Here is a 22,364-nt window from a genome sequence, read left to right as displayed (position 1 = left end):
TCTTAACAACTGCTACCATTGATTGTATTATCACTACACGTGCACACCCACATATCAATACCATCAATATTAATAGTGATTAAGTGTGGCATTAATTTCATTAAGAAAAAAAAATTTAAAAATGCATAAATGTTTTATTTATACCAGTTTGTTTTATATTGTTTATTTTACTTTAAAATGTTATCAGGTAAGCTATTATCTCCAAATAATATGTGATGATCGAAAAGAGATTAAAATAACATCCGGCAACAGCAAAAACGGACACGTTGTCTAAAACTTTTCAATTTATCTAAATTTTCGAAGCGATAATATATATATATATATATATATATATATATATATATATATATATATATATATATATATATATATATATATATATATATATATATATATATATATATATATATATATATATATATATATATATATATATATATATATATATATATATATATATATATACATACACACACGCCAATAGCGTAATGGTTAGAAGCCTTGACTGCCGTATAAACGGTCGGGTTTCAATCCTGGCTTGAGGTAGTTGCCTGTCTAGCCGCACTGATGAGCTGTGAAACAGCGAAACAGTACTGTATGTGGATGACTATATATATATATACAAACATTTAAAACGGTCCACGAACTTGTTTATAGATATATTACTAATTAAAATAGTAAATTAAAAAGCAAACTCCACTTCTCTTGAATACTATCCAAATCTAAATTTAACTAGACAATAGTATGTAAGCAGAGAATACAACTGTTGAAGTCTTCGAACTTATAGAGCCGGGTGTGTATTTTGTGGGGCATACAAAATACGTTTCAGAACAGCTAATCCAAAAATGTTTTACGCACAGATACAACGAAGCAAACGTCTCAATATTCAGGAGGTTGTGTTCAGGGATGCATGCAGCAAAATTATTATTCACTTTGCATCAATATTTTCCTCAATCTATTGCATGGATGACGGCTGAGAAACTCCTCTCATATCTACCAAAGTAATCTCACCGATGATGCAAATGATTATCTTTGCCCTTTAACCTGATGCTAGGCATATTGCTCTTGAATTTTTCCAAAGCGTTTCTCTCGGTTAACTATCAACTATTCCGCCAAAGACTCACATATATCCTCGGTGATAAAATGGAATGAGTCGTTTTTTCCCCAATGTATTTTCGTATTCGAGAGAATGATTGTTGTTTCACTGAGTACATGAAATGAAGTGCCCCAAGAATCTGTTTCCGACCCAGTTTTGTTGTTCTTGTATATTCATTTTCTAACATAAAAATGGATCGGAGAGGTACTACTGTTTTTTTTTTTACATTTTCATCCCAAACAAGGCACATTGCCTCTTTGATGTAGGGGGCTACTATCAAGGACATAAGCTACAGGAGTACTGTATAGGGAGTTGGGTAGCAATATGTAGGTTCAGGTTGCATTTGAGCTTCTGCATGTCAGTACAGTTGAAGAAGCAGGGACCCGGAAAGGAATTCCAAAGTCTAGCGGTTCTGGGGAAGAAACTGCTGGAGTAGAAGGCTCTCTTACATCTAGGGATTTCTACTGTGAAGGGGTGGGATTTAGCTGCTTATCGGATTTGTCGGGGTTATTTACGTCGATAGGGTACAAGTGCTTTAAGTTCGTCAGAGCATTCACCGTTAAAGTACTTGTAGAACAGGCAGAGGGATGCAACATTTCGTCGACTGGACAGAGGCTTAAGCTTAGATGATAGTTCAGGACTTATCAGGTTGGCGACTCTCTTTTGAACCTTGTCTAGGAGCAAGAGACTAGTAGCAGATGCACCAGCCTAAATATGACAACAATACTCCATACATGAGCGAATGGTAGCCTTATAGAGGTACAAGATACTTTCGGGCGTTAATAGCTTTCCAGCACGGTAGAGAGAACCTACCTTCTTCGCAGCGGTCCTGCCAATGTTCTCAATGTATTTGTTCCAAGTAATATTTCCGATGTACTTTCAGATAAAGATGTATTTTCAGATAAAGAGTCTTTGGCCATTGCTATTGGTGGCAGAGAAGGTTTCTTGTAATTATTGAAGGAAACAAGTTTAGTCTTGGCAGCATGTCAAAAGCCTTAGATATATCTAGAGCTACCGCTCTACCCTTTCCTGCTTTGTCCAGCGAATGGTGTATACGTTCCGAGATTACCTTCAGGATGTCTGCTATGGAACGGGCTTGCCTAAATCCATAGTGTTGGTTTGTTGTTGTTTGAAGATAATGTGAAACCGATACCATCAAGGTATAGTGTTATTCAAATTCCGGATAATCTGGAAAAAATGGTCTTGATTTTAAAACTGGGAGTTATCGATGAACTCTGTAGAATGAAATCATGTTCCTATCCACTGCCTTCTTCCACCACTCCATGAAATCGTGAATGCGAAGGACCATGTTACGAGTGTGGACAACACGTTGAAACCAACGCACCATTATACTGAGATTTCCTTTTTCAATCTAACAGCAGACGCTTTTTATCTGTATATGTAAGTTTGGTATACTCCTCTTTTGTGTATGCCATCTTTTGTGGTCCCGTAAGAATTCAGATCAATAAACAAATCGATACTTAGTATTGTATAGCGGGAGTGTATATGTAAACGAATATATGTCATATAGTCAACTATATAAAGAGTGTACAACTGATTACTTTTGTCGTCTAACGTTCATATGCATAACGTGTATATATTTATGACAGCGTTTCTATTATTCATCTAAAAATGTTTGTTGCGTTTAACTTCAGTTCGTTATGGGTGCGTATAAGTGTTCATGTATGCGAGAGTTTTAGTGTTCATAATCGTGTAGTTTCTCAATTGCGTGATTGTCTAGTTGTTGCATTCATAAAATGTTTTCAACATTTTTTTTTTTTTACATGGGTGTCACCACTTATCAAGGCCCAGAGGCCACTCAAGGATAAGGGTTAATAGGTATACATTAGTCATTGTGATTTTAGCATAGTAAACAGTGGGAATTTTGTAACTTGGATTACTTAGGGGGACGATTCAATTAGAACTTGTTCACATTGGCCTTTTTCTTCTTTTTTTCATAGGTATCACCACATTATCAAGGCCAAGAGGCCACTCAAGGATAAGGGTTAAAGAGTGTACAGTAGAAATTGGACAATATAATAATCATTAGTAATGAAAATTTGTTAAATTTGATAACTTATTTCAAGAACTTATTTACGTTAGACTTGAAGACAACCATATTGTAGTCAGCCGGAAAGCAGGAAAACGGAAGACAATTCCACAGGTGTGCAGTTCTAATAAAAAAAGCTTTGTTCATGGAATCTACGTTTAGGTTTAGGCACAACGAGATGGAAAACATTTGTGTGGGGCTTTTACATTATGTGGTCTTGACGGATCTTGCAATGAAGATTCGTCCCAATGAATCCAGTAGTATTTTCTGCAACTTTTATTCACAGAATGTTTCTCTACTTGCAAAGTTTCACGCTTGTCCTTAGTTCTACATTCCATCGACATTGCCTTGAGAGCTTCTTGTGGTTCAGAGCCATTACGACTGCTCGCCAGCTCGTCTCTGCTCAACTGTTGCTCTCAAACTCTACCAACTGACTCAGCTCTACGTGTATGAAAATACTATCTTCCTTTGTAATTTCGAAATCAATGCACATGTTTTGTCACGAATTCGAGTTTGTGCGGAATTTTCAACCGGTTTTAATGTTGCAATCAATAATTATCTTTATCAACTTCCAAGCCCAGACAGAAAGTTTTAAAAAATTAAATGGAGGCAAATACATTTTTTTAAAAATCGACATTCGTGATGCTTACCTCCAAATCAGATTACATTTGCAATTTTCCACCAAGTTATAAACACTGCGCTGGAAGAACTTTATTTTATTATCGCTTACGTAGATATTATCTTATTAAAATAATGGAAAATAACCGGGTACATATCCACATTGTGTTTTCATGAATACAAGACAAAATAAGAAAATGTGATTTCTTCATGAATAAAATCAAATACACGTGGCATATAATAGTATAGATAGCGGATACTAAACAAGCCATTGCAATGAAAGATATGCCAGTGCCTGAAAATCTTACACCTTTGCGGAGTTTCTTAAGATTTGAAAATTATTATTAAGCTTTGATCTTTAACATATATAACATCTGCGTTTCGCTGAATGAACATTAAAAAGGGATAAAGTTTGGGAATGAACACCCAAATACCTGGGGGCATCTTTCAAGTCTTAACGTCGAATCCATTATTCATATATTATATCCCAAACTTCAAAATAATAACATCTGGCAACACAAGTTCATATAGAATAAGAGCATGCAGCCACCATAAAATGTCAGATGAAACTAATAAAGCTATCACTCACGCATCATGGATACTATTTCCTGCTGTAAAGCATTTCTTTCAGATTGAACAAAAGCATTAAAAACCGCGTTTGAAGTCACAGAATTTCACTGTTATACACACTGAAGATATTTCATACTACAGACTTGCTAGATATGAACCAGGCAGACTAATAAACCGCCTGAAGACGATTGAATAAATCAATCGAAGGTACTCGCGAAAAATCAAACATAAAACCTCCGAAAGATAGACGATTCGAAAAATCGAACATAAAAATAAGACTTATTAAGCAGAAACATTCCGTGTTAATCAATAACGTTATTCTTAATTAATATATGCTGCCTAAATACACACGTACATACATAGAGATATATAATATATTTAAAGAAGTTAAAATGTTGTAAATTATAATTGAAAACATTTATTTTTTGAACAAGAATACATTAAGATTACTATTTCTTTGTTCCATAAAATTTTAAAGAATTGCTCTTACTTTCAGAGGTAAAATAGTTAGGAAAATGATTTTAATGTAGACTGGATATAATTGTCCTGTTTGGAACAGTATTTGAAAGCTTCAAAGTCTTAGAAGTGATGCTCTAATAGTAATATATATATATATATATATATATATATATATATATATATAATGTAATTCTTAGTTCGTTCAAAGTTTATACAACCATATTTCTACATTACCAATTTATTTGAAATTTTCAGACAACCCATCTTTAGAGTCAAATGATGTTTTTATGTTATTAAAATAAATTTACATCGCCAATTATTAAAATATTAAATAAAATAAATATATTTTCGTAAGCCGTTAGTGCGAACCTGTTTTGTTGATAGAACTGAACTTCCGGTTCGATTCATTTCACACCCACGAATTGACGAAACGAACTAAAAGATTTCATTTTCTGTTTACTCGATAAGTAAAAAAAAACAACAACAAAAAACATAATTCATTTGTTTATCTTCAAATTTTTTAATTTACATATTTTTTCTTTATTATATCAGACCAAAAAAAAGTTTGTCGCTTGCTTTTTGAGTTGAAGTCGTTTTTTTTATTTTTTTATTTTTCGATATAAGAAAATATGAACTTTTTTTTATTATTGTTTGGTAAAAGTACAGTTTTTTTTCCAATAAATTTTACGGATTGGTAACTTGCTTAAATAATATTGGTGCTAATGCAGAGAGTGGTCCGCGCTATTTTTTAAATCGTAATTAAAGTTTTATTATATGTTTTTTTTATTCAATTGTAAGGTTAAAATACAGAATACACCCTCCCCTCCCTATGTTAAGAATGGCTTTTTAAATAATAACGTTATTATTTCAGCACGGATCACTCTCTGCATGAGTACTGTATTTTCACCTAACAATTTAATAAACAAAACATGGTACTTATGCAGAGAAAGTACCGTGCTAAAATAATAACGTTATTTAGAAAGGCATGCTTAACATGGGGAGGGAGTTTTGTAACTATTTTATACTTTCACCTAACAATTTAATAAACAAAAGATGGTACTTATGCAGAGAAGGTACCGTGCTGAAATAATGCTAATAAGAAATAGCATGGGAAAGGGAGGGTGTTCTGTAACTATTTTATACTTTCACCTAACAATTTAATAAACAAAAAATAGTACTACCGTTATTTAGAAAGCTATTCTTAACATGGGGAGGGAGTTTTGCATCTATTCTATACTTTCACCTAACAATTTAATAAACAAAAATAGATAGTACGTATGCATAGAAAATACCGTGCTGAAATAATGTTATTTAGAAAGACATTCTAAACATGAGGATGGTATTTTGTAACTATTCTGTCCTTTCACCTAACAATTTATAGACAAAACATGGTACTTATGCAGAGAAGCTACCCTGCTGAAATAATGACGCTATTATTTAGAAAGCCATTCTTAACATGGGAATAGGGGTGTTTTATAACTATTGTGGACTTTCACCTAACAAATTAATAAACACAAGTTAAACTTAAGCAGACAAGGAACAGTACTGAAGCATTAACATTATTTAGAAAACCATTCTTAACATGGGGAAGGAGGATGTTTTCTAACTATTCTGTACTTTCGGTGCTAATGCAGAGAGTGATCCGCGCTATTTTTTAAATCGTATTTCCACGTTTAATTAAAGTTTTATGATATGTTTTTATTCAATTGTGAGGTTAAAGTACAGAATAGGTACAAAATTCCCTCCCCATGTTAAGAATGGCTTTTTAAATAATAACGTTATTATTTCAGCACGGATAACTCTCTGCATGAATACCGATTAATGTTTTATTCTTTGTTTTTTTACCGTATTTTTTTTTTAAGAAAACATTTTTTAACAAAAAATGAAAGCACACGTTTTTTCTTTTCTTTTTTTTTTACAGAAGTCGTTTTTATATAAGAAAATATGAATGCTTTTTCTTTATTAAAGAAATTGGGTACTCGTGCACTTATTAATCTGTGCTGAAATAATAACGTTATTATTTAGAAAGCCATTCTTAACATGGGGAGAAGAGGGTGTTTTGTAACTATTCTGGACTTTCACTTAACAATTTAATAAACACAAGTTAAACTTAAGCAGACAAGGAACAGTACTGAAGCATTAACATTATTTAGAAAGCCATTCTTAACATGGGGAGGGAGGATGTGTTCTAACTATTCTGTACTTTCGGTGCTAATGCAGAGAGTGATCCGCGCTATTTTTTAAATCGTATTTCCATGTTTAATTAAAGTTTTATGATATGTTTTTTTTATTCAATTGTAAGGTTAAAGTACAGATTAGGTACAAACCCCCTCTCTTCCCCATGTTAAGGATGGCTTTTTAAATAATAACGTTATTATTTCAGCACGGATCACTCTCTGCATGAATACCGATTAACGTTTTGTTCTTTGCTTTTTTTACCGTATTTTTTTGTTTTTTTTAAGAAAAACTTTTTTAACAAACATTGAAAGTGCACGTTTTTTCTTTTTTTTTACAGAAGTTGTTTTTATATGAGAAAATATGAATGCTCTTAAAGAAATTGGGTACTCGTGCGCTTATTGATCCGTGCTGAAATAATAACGTTATTATTTAAAAAGCCATTCTTAACATGGGGAGAAGAGGGTGTTTTGTACCTATTCTGTACTTTAACCTTACAATTGAATAAAAAAAGGTAAATTTTTAGATTAGTGCAACCTCCACAATTTTCTTTTAAAATGACAACTTTTGTCGACTATCCTGAATACGGAAATCGCATTGGAATTTTGCAGAAATAAGTAGTTATCGAGATATTAAAAATTTGTATAATGCATTGTAATCTCTGGCAGCCATCTTTTTTACACGTTTGCGCGCGTCATAAATATATCTACACGCGTAACAAAGATGTCCGCCAAAGAATACAATGCATAAAACAACTATTTATATCTCGATAACTACTTATTTCTGCAAAATTTTAATGCGATTTCTGTATTCAGCATAGTCGGAAACCATTATAAGTCGTTATTTAAAAGAAAATTGTGGAGGTGGACCTAATCTAAAAAATACCAAAAAAACATAAAACTTTAATTAAACTTGAAAATACGATTTAAAAAAAATAGCGCGAATCAGTAAGTGCATTAGCACCCATTAATCGACTAACGTGACCTTATTGCCAAATAAGGTCCGGCTACAATGTTGAACGCGCCGTTCACATTGTTTTTTTTTAAAGTTAAATTCAACTTTCACAATATCTTTTTTCATAATTTCACAATATCTTTTTAATAATAAATTGTTAGTTAAAAAACCACAGAATAGTTACAAAATACCATCCCCTCTCTATGGTAAGAATGGCTGAAAAAATATCAGGTACTTATGTAGAGAGTGATCCGTGCTGAAATAATAACGATATTACTTAAAAAGCCATTCTTAACATGGGGAAGGGAGAGTTTTGTATCTATTCTGTACTTTAACCTTACAATTGAATAAAAAAAGATATCATAAAACTTTAATTAAACTTGGAAATACGATTTAAAAAATAGCGCGGATCAGTAAGTTCATTAGCACCAGAAATTGTTAGGTGAAATACAGAAAAGTTTCTACCAAGAAAACCATTATTTTTTTTTGCTATTCTTACCAAGGGGAGGGGATGGTGTTTTGTCATTATTCTGTGCTTTCAACTAACAATTTATTAAAAAAACAAAAGGTAAATTTTTACATTAGGTCCACCTCTACAATTTTGGGGGTGTTTATTCTGAAAGCCGTTCTTAACATGGGGAGAATGGTGGTATTTATTTCAAAAGCTGTTTTTAAAAGACGAAAGACAGGTAAAAGGTAAAACATGTGGTTAGGCATGGGTGTTGTTTATTCCGAAAGCCGTTCTTAATATGGGGAGGTTAGGAGTGTTTATTCATGGCCGTCAGTGAATTATAGTGCATAGTACAGGTCTTTATATCTCGAAAACTAATGGCCTCTGCAAATTTTAAATGAGATTTTCTTATTCAGCATAGTCGAAAATTGTGGAGGTGGACCTAATGTAAAAAAAATACCCTCCCCCCAAAAAGATATCGTGAAATTTAAATTTAAGTGCGGTACTAAAAATAAAATTGGACAGAAAAATACACCTTTGGGTTTGTATTTGCGCAAAGACTTGAAAAACTTGTCAACAAAAACAAATATATAACAAGTAACTATTTTCAAAGTTACTTTTCTACCTAATTGGATAATTTTTAGTGTTTTTATTGGGTTTGTACTACTGTATATATAGATTCGAAAAAGTTGTCAAGAAATAAATTTTTAACAAATATTATCAAAGGTAAGATATGTTACTTTATTACCAAAATGGATAATTTTTTTGTTTTTTTAATGTAAATGTTTATTTGGCTAAAAAAACCCACATCGTTTACTGCTATATTTGAAAATTACAAATGGCGGCAGACTGTGTTAAACACATTAAGTTTGGGAAAATGAGTTAAACTTAAAAACCTATAAAAATACTGTTAAAATCACCGAATACATGTCTGCCTATGTCACGGTAACATATATTGAGTGAGTTCCTAACAGTATTTTGTATAGTTTTCTAGTTTTACCTCATTTTCCCAAACTTAACGTGTTCAACAGTCTGCCGCCATTTGTATTTTTCAAATATACAGATAAACGCTACATGTTTTCGAACCGATTAAACATTTTACACTAAATAAAAACACTAAAATCTTATCCAGTTAGGTAGAAAAGTAACTTATCTTGCCTTTGATAACATTTATTTGTTATATTTATTTTTCAACAACTTTTTCGTTTCTGTGTTTAGTAATACAAACTCGTTTTATTTACTATAACGTTTAGTCGGCTCGAAAAACAGTGTTTATCAGTGTACTTGAAAAAAAAAATACAAAATACTATCAGAAACCCACTGAATATGTCAGTCTATATCACAATAACATATAATTCGTAGGTGTCTGACACTGTTTTGTATAGTTTTTAACTGATTTTCCCAAACCTAACGTATTCAACAGAGTCCGCGACCATTCGTCTTTTTCAAATACATAGATAAACACTGAGTTTTGTGAGCCGATGAAACATTTTACATTAAATAAAAACACTAAAAAATTATCCAGTTAGATAGAAACGTAATTTACCTTACCTTTGTTTTCATTTATTCGTTTTTGGACAACTTTTTCGAATCTGTGTATAGTAACCCCCCTTACCTAAATATTAATTAAAAACACATTTTTTAATACAATAAAAAAGAAAACTATTTAGCGTTTCAACGTTTTAGCAACTTTCGGCTTAATTCACTGAATGTTGGTCGAGCCCAAGCCATGATTGATGTTAACTCCCGAGGATCCGGATCCAATTCTGCAAGAGTACCATTTTTTTTTTTCCATTTTCGCCTTTTTTTTACTTTTTGGAGTGGATTGCTGTACTAAGAATATAAGAAACATGCATTTTCTCTTTTTATTAGAATTTTCCATTACACGAAATTAAGTCCCAGCAACGCGTGGCAGGGTACAGCTAGTATATATATATATATATATATATATATATATATATATATATATATATATGTGTGTGTGTGTGTGTGTGTGTGTGTGTGTGTGTGTGTATGTAGAACTGCCGACTGTCAACACGACGGTTCTGGGTTCGATCCTGCGCTTGGGAGAGGTGCTAGTTTAGCGGCACTGATGAGTTGTGATACAACGAAACAGGACTGTATGTCGATGACTACAAATATATATATATATATATATATATATATATATATGTATGATCAAAAAAGCATATCTAAATTGAGGTTCTGTATGTCGGTTGCATTCCAAATAATAAACAATATCCAAATAGTGCAGTTGGACGATTAGTGTATTGCTGTACAACATTACCAAACATTAACTCAATATTTTATGCGGAGAGTATGTGGATATGCTTTTATTTGCTAATTTTTGTATAAAGTTCTTTCCTTTTTTCTTATAATTTCCAATTGTTCAGCTAAATCCTGTTCCCCCCTCACGTAAATTATTTAGCGTGTCATGCGTTTCATAATTACTCTAAAACAACATAATTTCACTGAAAATCTTTTCTAGTAAATAGAAATATTACATCACTAATATATTTTAAAGGCTCCCGGGCAACAGCAAGTAAAATGAAAAATATGTAGTGTATATGTTAGTGTTAAAACCTTCTTTAAAATAATTATTACTAAAAATTATTTCTAATTTATTCTATTTTACGATTGTATTCTATTTTCATATTCCGTACAATCTACACGCTTGACATGTGAGATTTCCGTTTCACGTGTCTTGTTTAATTAGCAATATATGTATAGATACAATAGAGACATTGGAAATACGCATCTATTTTCTAGTATTCATCACGTTTGGAGAATGAGTTTAAAATATAAGTACAGAAATCAAAAATTATACCGTTCCAATCAAATACAAGGAAGTATTAAAACTACCGGCAGACTGTTCAAAGCACACATTTGGCTCTTAAGGGGAGACTATCACTCCCTCTTACTGTTCTCAAAGAAATGCTAATCTTTGCATCCCAATTCATTCCACGTGGAAACACTAGTCTTTTAAGCGAGACCAACATGGGTGCTCGAAGAACACCAAGTTAAGTGTATCTCTCTATCCGTGTTGTGTGCAACCTTTATATGTAAATTTACTTCCACCATTTCTTTCGTTTCTTTGCTTTATATTTTCTCACATATCCATGTACTTCTTATTAATATCTTATTAACTTATTTTAACACAAATTAATTACTAAAACAGATTGGTTTTATCACAATACTTGATAAATACACAATTCTTTCTTTATGATAGAAGGGAATCTATCTCCAATCCTACGCTAATTTATTTAGAATAGAGAAAAAAACTTTTAAGTAAGATACTCAATATTTTCATCCATGTAGAGGCGCAGAAATACCTGGTGTATGAACCAGGCGCATGGTTACCTCTCTCGGTGTGATTGATCTGTAGATGTTGTCAGGTCATCCATTTAAGAGAAGGAAAACTGGTGAGGTAGAAGGCCTCTTCAGCCATGGTTGACAGTCTTCCTAGAGCTGGTTACTCAAACAAATTCCCGGGTTGCAAACCTAAATTGCTTAAGGAGTAAATAGGTTCACACTCCATTGTCTATAGGCCAGGCGCAGAGGTACAATACCAGGGACTCACCAGCCTGTGCTTGGCTTTGTTTCCTGGCTAGGGTATTGAACATCGTTCCCCTATTCCCTATTCTCAATCTGTCTGTCTGTCTGTCTGTCTGTCTGTCCGTCTCTCTCTCTCTCTCTCTCTCTCAGAAACTGGGCAAATTGGGTGTGCTTGCATGTCACTCATGCTCATTCGGCTGGATTGGGTCGATCTTGTCTGAGAGGTTGAGGGTACCTGGTTGACAGTTTGTCTGGCTACTGTTTTCAACTGACAATGCAGAAACCCTAACTCTTTGGTAGCGCTTACAGCGGCTGCTCTATCATCAGTTGTATAATATCGTGATAATTGTAGTGCCATGTAGTGCATAAAAAGGGACCCTACTTCTATCTCTGGTGGGCTTAACCAAAGCTAAAACTTTCTAGGCAGGACTCGGCTAATGAACCACTGTGTGTATACTTGGAGACAAAACTGGCCTACTTTGCTCAACACTCTTCCCCTAACCTGAAATTAAACAAAAATGTAACTAAATGACAACCCAAACAGATATCACAAACAACCGTCCAAACAAAATCAATTCGCCTCCTCCCTTGAGGTTCGCTTTCACGAATATCTGTGGGCTTAGAGGTAATCTACATGATGTAGAGTCTTACCTCTTAGTATATTCCCGGATATCTTAGTATTAAATGAAACAAACGTACACTACTTAATCACCTCTAACTACTTTAACATGACAGGATACTTCCATCTCTGCCGTAAGTATATAGATATGAACATAAATATATAGACAGACTTGGAGTCTAATATTCGTAGATCCCTTCATTTAACTAGAGAAAAAACGCTTCGAATCGAATGGCAAGGCTTTTATGTGCTTCCGAATAACCTTTCATCACTGCGTTGGTTACTTATATTTTCTCTACCGTTTTTCCTCAAGTCAGAATTGCACCCTAATCGATAATATCTCTGATAGTATAGATACAGCACTCTCCTTAGATAGTAACGCCCAAATACATGTGCTTAGTGACATTAATATCCACGATAAAAATTGGCTTGAGTTTTCAGGTTACACAAATGCAGCTGGAGTTATAGCTTCTTTATAGTCCATTCCCCCACACAAACAGTAATGTTGTCAATCTGCCTACTAGATTGTGAACCTCGGCAGGTTTCACTTCTAGACATATTCCTCATCACAGTACCTGATGATTGTGTGACTAATGCCCATAGTTCACTTGGAAACGCAAACTACCTAGTGGTATCAGTTGGCATCACACTTAAATACCAAGCCCAAGGTAAGAAGCCATTGCTCAAAACAACAAGGAATTCCAAAAGAGCTGACTGAGAAGCCATTAAAGAACACATCAGATATTCCCTATGGATCGATATCTTCTCTCTTTCTGCTAAACAGTGTGCAAATGAGAAACTGTATGGTGCAAAGCGGGCATCGGATCACATGTTCCCATGTATTAGCAAGCCTTATTAACCCCCATGGTTCACTATAGATTGTGCAGCTGCTATTGCACAAAGACAGCATGCATTACAAAAAAACAGGAAAAAATAGAAAAGGGTATTTCGAGAAGCATGTTAAAATTAAAGAGAGAATTTGATGCTAAAGTAATAATCGATGGCACAACGTATAAAACGAAGATTTATCTCAGGAAAAATACAAATCTATTCAGCATTAATTTAATAGTTTTATTTAATTTAAGCAAAACAATTACAATGCTGTGTTCATCAGTTGATTTTTCGAATTTTATCGGTCGGCAGTCCATTAATCCATTATGCTCTTTCTTCTTTAGTAATTATTAAAAATTTTAGTAAAACATTTTTACTTCGATAATATTTATTTTGTTTATTCTCTGCAACGTTAACAAAGCCAATCTTCCGCATTCTTAATGAAGACGGTATTGATTTTTCAAATTAATAGTTTTACTTCACTCACATAGAAATCTGGTCGAATAATTACGTTTCTATGAATGTTGTAACAGTTTTGCTTTTTATTTTATCTCATAATTAGAATTTTAGTTCGTATTTAAGTCAATGTTTAATTATTAAAGGCTGAACCAAAATCTAAACGTTAAAAACTGAACTATAATTATATCTGTTCTTAGGCGGATTCATTATGTTACGTAGATATGTCGGATCATGTCCATTGTTTTGTAAGAACTATACAGTAATGCAAGTTTTTCAAAAGAATGTGTTCATTGCGATTCACTGACGTGTGTTATTTATGCTTTGTTTTCGTCGTTAATACATGCCTATACACAGTCATTATTACAATATCAAAACAAAACGCCGTGTTATAATATCGATTTCTAAAGCACAAAGCAAAAGAAAGAGAGAGAGGGAGAGAGACGGCTTTGGCACGGCTACCGAGATATAGAAGGCCTGTTAACTGAAAATGCTTGCAGGCAATGTAGGTAAGATTTGTCGAACTGTTACTGTCGATACTATATGACATCATTTTTAAAAAGAGCATTAAAACATGTTAAAAAAAGAAAAGAAAAGAACTTAATAATGAAACTGAACTTTGTTCAATATAAAATATAAATAGTATCTATGTAAAATTACATAATTTTAAAGCAATATACAATCTAATACTGATAAAAGGGAACAAAAAATTAAAGAAACATAAACACACAAACAATTCTTGGCCTTCGAGATAAGATCACAATGTAGTAGAATTTGTTCTGGTGTTATAATTCACCTTTTCTGTCCTCTGCCAGTGGAGGAGAAATCTTTCATGACTAGGACAATTTTAATTTTTGTTCATATCCAGAGTGCCCCTTATTGGAGAGCAGGATCTTCTCCACAAGATTATCTGTTGAAATATTTAAATAACTATTACTTTTAATGCAGAAATTATATTTAAAGTTTTGATTTTCTGTTCTTCTATGTTCATTTCCCCATGTTTTTCATCAAAATGTGTAGCGTATTTTCGTCAGTTACATGGTTAGGAATTCTATACTCAGCTATAGTCTTCATTTTTATAGTTCAAAATACATGAATACGAAAATGAAGTTCACATAACTACTTGATCTCTCTGGCAAAGCCAATGCAGAAAGTAAAATCAACCATTTAGCAAGTTTGTCATACTTTTCCTTTATTATTATGTGTAGTCTTCGAGCTCATGTGTTTTCCTTCTTTTGAGATGGAATGGATAGGAAAAATTCGTTTTCGTATACTGGCGTTGGTTTGTGTGTATATTTAACTGTGTCCAAGATTAAGTTAGTTCCACAGTTCTCAGGATTAATCGCCACAACCCAGTTAATGTCTGCTTTTTATATTTCTTTTCGGCCAACTGACTCTTATTATTATTATTATTATTATTATTATTATTATTATTATTATTATTATTATTATTTTAGTAGTAGTAGTAGTAGTAGTATTAGCAGTAGTTCTCAGGTCCTTATCACTCTGAAACTTTTCAGTATTCTCTAGCCATTTTGATGACGACTTTGCTTCGTTGCTTTGTAACTTATTGATTTTTTTTTGCTGGCAACGACTATTTGTCTTTCCTGGGATTTAGGTAACAATAAGCCTTCCCAATCTCAGTACCACCCACATTGACACTTCACAAATATTTTGTATGGTGTCAGCTAAAGCTGGTACAATTTTTCTTGGGTGAGACACAGTTTATAAGATTTCTAGCAGTTTTAGTTCTTTTGGATTCATGTGGTTTTCCTTGTATTTGTTTTAGTTTTGATGCACTTTAGATATGGTTGGTTACTGTTTGTAGTTTATTAGTTGCCACATTCGACGACTTTTCTTACGATTTGAACTGTTTTTATGAGCTTTGTCCGTTGTATATTCTCTGTCTTCACTTTGATTCTAATTTCTCGTAGTCTATTTCCAGATCTTTCGATGCTGTTCTGAATGCTCTTACGTTTATCGGTATTATCTTGTCTTTCTTCATGCTTAATTTCCTTTCTGTTTTCGGGCAAGTTCCGTTTGTTATTATAATAATTATTATTATTATTAGTAGTAGTAGTAGAAGTAGTTGGTTATTTTTGTCTGATTGCGATTTTTTTAATTCGGAAATAATATCCCCTTATGTCGTCATCTGTAGTTATTACATCAAACACTTTTATAAAAATGTATGGTTTTCATTATATTTAAGATTAATTACTTTACATCCCTATTGATATAACATATGTTATATCAATAGAGATGTAAAGTAATTAAACAGAGATAACATAAACTGTTTATACTACTTATTCCGCATTAATTTGAGGATCTGTGAGTTTCATGTCCAAGAACTACAATATTTATATAAAAGCAATACATTTAAATAGATAAAAGAGGCAAACAATAAAAGATAAAATTTAGACGCGTCCAATTTCTGCTTTGCCCGTTGGTTTTTATACGGAAATTGATTGCTTTTGTAATTGTCTGTATTTTTGAGATGAGGTGTTTTCATTGATTGAGATTGTCGGACTGACTTCCTCGTCTTGGTTGTTATTGTCACAACGTTTTGGCCGTTTTGCCCTCCGGCCTTCATCAGGTGTTTTGTGTCGAACTGGGAACCGTTTGTTAGGAAAGACGAGGAAGTCAGTCCGACAATCTCAATTGATTGCTTTTATATAAATAGTTTCTGATATTAAAAAAAGCGGTAAACTCTTTATTATATAACTTCTTACATATCTCATTTTTAACAGTTGACTATTAATGACAACGATTTCTACATTTATAGAATGCACTCATTTCTTATTTTTTCTTATTTTTTTAAAATGTATGATTTCTTGTGTAAATTCCACTGAGTTTAAGCTAAATATCGTAAATAAAATTAGTAAATAAAGGAAATAATTGCAAATTACGTTTTATGGCGTTAATTGTGTTATCTCATCAAATGCTAAGACAAAATGATGAGGGAATTTTAAATTAAGAAATCAGAAAAAAATGAACTGATTCTCTTTTTACTCTTTCACACGTGGAAAATGAGCCTTTTATGCTAGCGTTAAAATGTAACCTGCAACACTTACCTTGATACTTGTCACATATTACTTAGCAGATACACATTTATTAAGGCCAATATCTACTCGTAGATAAGGATTAATGAGACGGTAATGATGTATGTATGTGATATATATTCTTGACAATTATGAGAGTCAAATTCGGTTCAAAATGGAGTACTACTGCAACAGCTGGAAATGTGTCACTCACCCTCTCATGCCTTGACAGAATACACAGTCTACTTTGCAATCTAATGTGAGACGATTTCTTCTATTCCCTTCGCCTTTTTCATAGAAGGGGAATTGTTATTCCTTTTCTATTCTACTATCATTTCTATGATTGGTGCGTTACTGAGCTTCAAACTCTTTCAAATCCTCTCTAGATATTCGTCTTACTGCCAAGACTGGCCACATGTCTACCTTTTTCCCTTTGTCTACCTTTAATCAAACTGCACTGTTATGAAACATGATTTTACAAAGAATATCTTTCCTGTAGAATAGGTTACTGCGCGTATGTTTTTCTACCGACTATAACATGGCCGTTTTTTCTTCCCATGTCAACAAATATCTGTTATGTCATCTTGTGGATTTATTATAGTTCTGAGTCTTTCACAGTTCTCTTCCATCACCCAGTTTAAAATCTTACTTGAGTAGGTTCTAGCCTTGGTAAGTAATGAACAATTAGTATGAAAACAATATGACATAACTAATATTAATAATGGTATAAACTGCTTTCGATTAATTATGAGACCTTCAAAAATTTGTTAACATTAGTTTGAAGACGATCAAGTTGAAATAAGCAGTGAAGCAGTATCCCAGTAATGTGTTCTACCGGGAGGAAGCCATTGTATAGAAGGCCTGCCCATGGAAATTCCACTTGGCCCTAAAAATACGGAGGAAAGAATGTAGGTTATCGAAAGAGGATGCTTTACAGATATTCCATAGCTGACAAAGTTATGGAGAAACGTTTGTGTGTGTTATCCACTAAATATAACATGCTCTATGATTGATATTAAAGATAAAATACATTAAATAAATGCAAAAAGAGATTTGAAAGTAGGTTTGATAATAAATTTAAAGACAGCACCCATGTTTTTAATCGAATCAAAAGGGAATAACACACTTAAGTTTGTTTTTAAGAATAAAATAGAATGCAAAACGTTCTATTTAAAACTCTAGTAAACTCAAGTAATATCCCATGTAGAGCAGTGTATTCAAGTACTTTAATATTAGTGACCGCCAAATTTATGGAGTGTTTTTGATTTTCGTAACAGAGTTTGTCTTTAAAAATCTACCAAAAATCAGGTAATTATCTAATCAATATAAAAATGTCAATAATTAATAAGTAAAGAATGCACTTTATATGGGTGTAACTTTTTTATATTCGTTGTATAAATATATTGGGGGGACTTCATGCCCCCTCCTCATTTGTCTCTTGTTTGACCCTTTAAATCCAAGCAATCCACTAAACACACACTCATTTTGTGGTAGGAGGGTGAACATTCACAGGGTGCCTTTGGCATCGAAGATTGAAATTCGAATGTGTTTAAATTTTTTATGTTTTGTGTTTTGAAGTGTGAAATTCATTGAATATGTTATCAATAATTATTATCTATCAGATGAAGAAAAAAAAGTTGATTTTTTACGAAAACGCTAGAATAGACATACTTTAAAATCTTTCAAAATAAATTAACAATTTATTTTGAAATGTGTAAACTTCCATTTACCAGTACATAAAGAATGCTATAAAGAATCGATACAAAAAAAAAGAAAAAAGAAAAAAGGTACAGGGTGTGAAAATTATAAGTATTAATTGTATCTGCGTATTACGATTTTTTTCAAGATACGTTAGCTCGTTACGGTTTACAAAAGGTTGTTATTTCCCTTTTTGAAAATTTACTATAACTATGAGGACATGGGTTTTCGTAGATGATGGTTGTAGCATTCTAACAAGTTGCATACCCACAGGGGTTACCAAAAACAGCCCTTTTAAGGGCCAACAAATTCTAATGAAAATCTTTATCAACTTGATTTATGTAATAAAGAATTCGGGAAAATATAGTTTATGTACAAAGAGTATGGCTCATTGGTTATTATTAATTAGAAAATAAGAAAGAAAAATGATATTATCATGAAATTAAAAACAGACTAAAAGTGATATTAAAACTGAGAAATATAATGCTAAAATTTATGTTTGGTGTAAAAAATAAAAAGAAGGTGATTGTTCTTTACTTTTAACAAGTATTAAGAAAAATTTAAAGCTTGATTTATCAATTATTATGAAGGAAAAAACTATAAAGCTAACAATAACACATTTCATCATAAATGGTGTTTGTAATTATAATTTCAGTAAATTATTTAAAAAAATGTATTTGCAAGTCTGGTTACATTAAAATTCATGAAAATGCTTAAATAAATATTTAGACGCGACTGGGTTTCCATATCTAAAATCCAAGATAGCAGCGGTCAGCACATGATTCCTAAAATGTACAAGATCGTGTCAAATAATTGAATTATTTGAATTTATTTAGATATAAGGTAATTATATTCGTATATTTTTTTGTGTATTTTTATAGACAGGCATAGTAAATTTTATTTAGACATAAAAAATTTGTTTAATTGATTTTAAAAAAAAAATTATGTTTTGTTGACATTTGGCGAAAACTTGATCAAAAGTGTTTTTTTGAAAAAATTAAAACTTTAAATTCTATTAAAAATTTAAGAAACGTATTATATTATTAAGCTTTTAACATATTAAACTTCAGGGTTTTATCTGTCTGGTAAAACCAAAAGTTGTTCAGAAATAACGGATTTTAATAGATTTTAATAAGTTTAAGAAAAAGCAGTTTTCGATCGATTGGCAGTCACTATTGAATAGGCATGTGTTTTACTCGCTAACTTTTGCATAATACAATAGGAGCATTAATTTATATATATATAATTATATATATAATTGATAATTATTTGATACTTACAGACAATAGTGTGTCATGCTTTCGCAATCATCAGTGCAGAAAGTGATAATTACTGCCGATCTAGGGATTCGAACCCACCTAAAAGTAATAACTGACTCCATTTGCGAAGACATAAAGGGTTAAACAGTAAATGTATGTATGTATGTATCTGCGTGGAAATATTTAACCGATAAACTCTTAAACTACTTTTCACATGACACTGAAATTAACAGGAAATTCTAATCATACACCAAAGATTGTTTATAACGCGTAAAATCTTTGTTTCGATTGGCGAATAACGTGTACAGAAATATGTCAGCAAGTTTAAAAAGCAAAATGTTCATTTCAATTTGCTGACATATTTCTATTACTTTGCGCATCCGTAAATTCATTTAGAGTTTGAAGTGATTTAATTTATTATCTTTCTTATCTGCCTGTAGGTAGCACTTACGGTAGTAGACGCAGCTGGAGAGTTAAATGTTTTAGTTTCGATTCTTGCTAATGGCACCCAAGTCATATTTTAACTTTTAAAATCAGCAATATCTGTTAGCTACAATATAATAATCATTAGAAAATTGGCTCTGTAATAGTAATTACAAAATCTGTATGAATTAAAATATATTTAAGCGTATTTTACAACCGGGAAAAGCTGCGCCCCCTAAGTATATGAATATTCAAATAACTATATATAAGTCTTCATTATAAAATGAAAGATTAGCAAAGGTTTATTAAATTCTTAACCGTTCAGAAATAACCGCTATCTTTTAAATAGGAACACTACTGCTTCTATGAATGCGCACTGTAGAATAAATTCTAACATACTGCAAGCATTAAGGATTTATCTGTCTGTCTGTCTGTCTGTCTGTCTGTATGTCTCTCTCTCTCTATCTATCTATCGATTTATATAAAGGAACTCTGTCAGTTCGTTCCCTATGGACTCGAAAATGGCTGAGTCAGTTTTTATGCAATTTCAGACAAAAGTACTTTATGCCCCTGCCAGTTTTCTTAGATAGGATTTGTATCGATAAGCCCCGATAATCGATACTTGAAATAATGTAAGCGATTTTGACCAAAGTTAACACTTTACACAGCCTAACATCACAAGTGCATTTGAGAAGTTTTATTACCACACAAGCCGAAAGGTCCGACATATAAAATCAACAGTATGTTCTTTGATAAGACAGGGGTGTGTTTGAAATGAATGTTTCTGTTTAAAGCATAATTGCACCATAATCCATGATTTTTCATTTTAAACTTAAATTCAAACACTTATCACCGCATAGCCAGTTAGGCCAGGTATATAAAATCAACAGTAAGTTCTATGATATGACAGGGGCGCGTCCGAAATGAATATTGCTGTTCAGAGTACAATTAAAGCATGATACTTGACTTTTGCATTTTAATTTTAATGCAAGGCATTCTATATAAAAATAATTAAAAAATCAACAGTGATTCTCTACAGTGCAATGTAGACTACACTATATTGTGAACTTAATCACTGCAAGAGGCATACGAAGTTTCTTCGAGGTGTACCGTGATGAGTACTCAATTAGATTAGGCAATCAACCGATTTGATTGAAAAATAAACGACTTCACTGATATGCATTTATACGTTAACGTTCGTTAACTTTTATATTTTGATATCCATCTATAGTTTACTGAAATGGTATTGAATAACGCTGGAGCACTAAATGTTTTGGTTTCGATTCTAGTTGACTTTTGAAATCATTATTTTCGATATAATAATCAATAGAGTATTAATTCTATACTTATTAAGCATGACATCTGCATAAATTAAGATATTGGTTGGTTGTTTTTGTTTACAGCATATCAACCCTTTTCAGGTTATTTAATGGCGAATTCAGTTATTTTGAAGAATTTGTTTTTGATAAAATATATATATTTTTTTCAAGTCGGTTTCTATTTAATCCATAGTTGAGATCCTAACAGGTACTACCACTCCGGGCCAGAGTCGATCTGGGAGCAATGGCAAATAAAGGGTGGCTCCACACTCCCTAAAGCCCGCAAGCTGTGGCCTCACCATCGGATATACTTTAAGGTCATATCCAGGATCATTAAAATGTTGTTTTAAGTATACTTTGCGATCGGGTCACTCAGGAGACATATTGGAGACGACGACGACACTAATAATAATAATAATAATAATAATAAGAAGAAGAAGAAGAAGAAGAAAAAGAAAAAGAAGAAGAAGAAGAAATTGAGTATTCGCTCTATAATAATAAATACGAAATTAAAATATAATATTTAAGCGTATTTTACGACCGGACAACACCGGGCGGCGTACTAGTATAATATAGTTTCCCCTAAAAAAGTTTTTATGAAAATAAATCCTCGAAGATGTTCACAGTAAGAAAGTATTATCTAATATTAAAAATACCCTAAAATGATAAAAACGATAATTCAATAAAACTAAAATATGTCTTGTGGTGGATTAGTTCTTTTTTCACATAATGAAATATTTAATAAGGATCTGGAGCAATTAGCAATCTCGCTTTTCTTTATTTTTCTTACAAC

Source organism: Euprymna scolopes, chromosome 3 (genome assembly GCF_053919585.1).
Source record: "Euprymna scolopes isolate OS-2025 chromosome 3, ASM5391958v1, whole genome shotgun sequence".
Lineage (NCBI taxonomy): Eukaryota > Metazoa > Mollusca > Cephalopoda > Sepiida > Sepiolidae > Euprymna > Euprymna scolopes.
Note: the sequence above shows the minus strand (reverse complement) of the source record.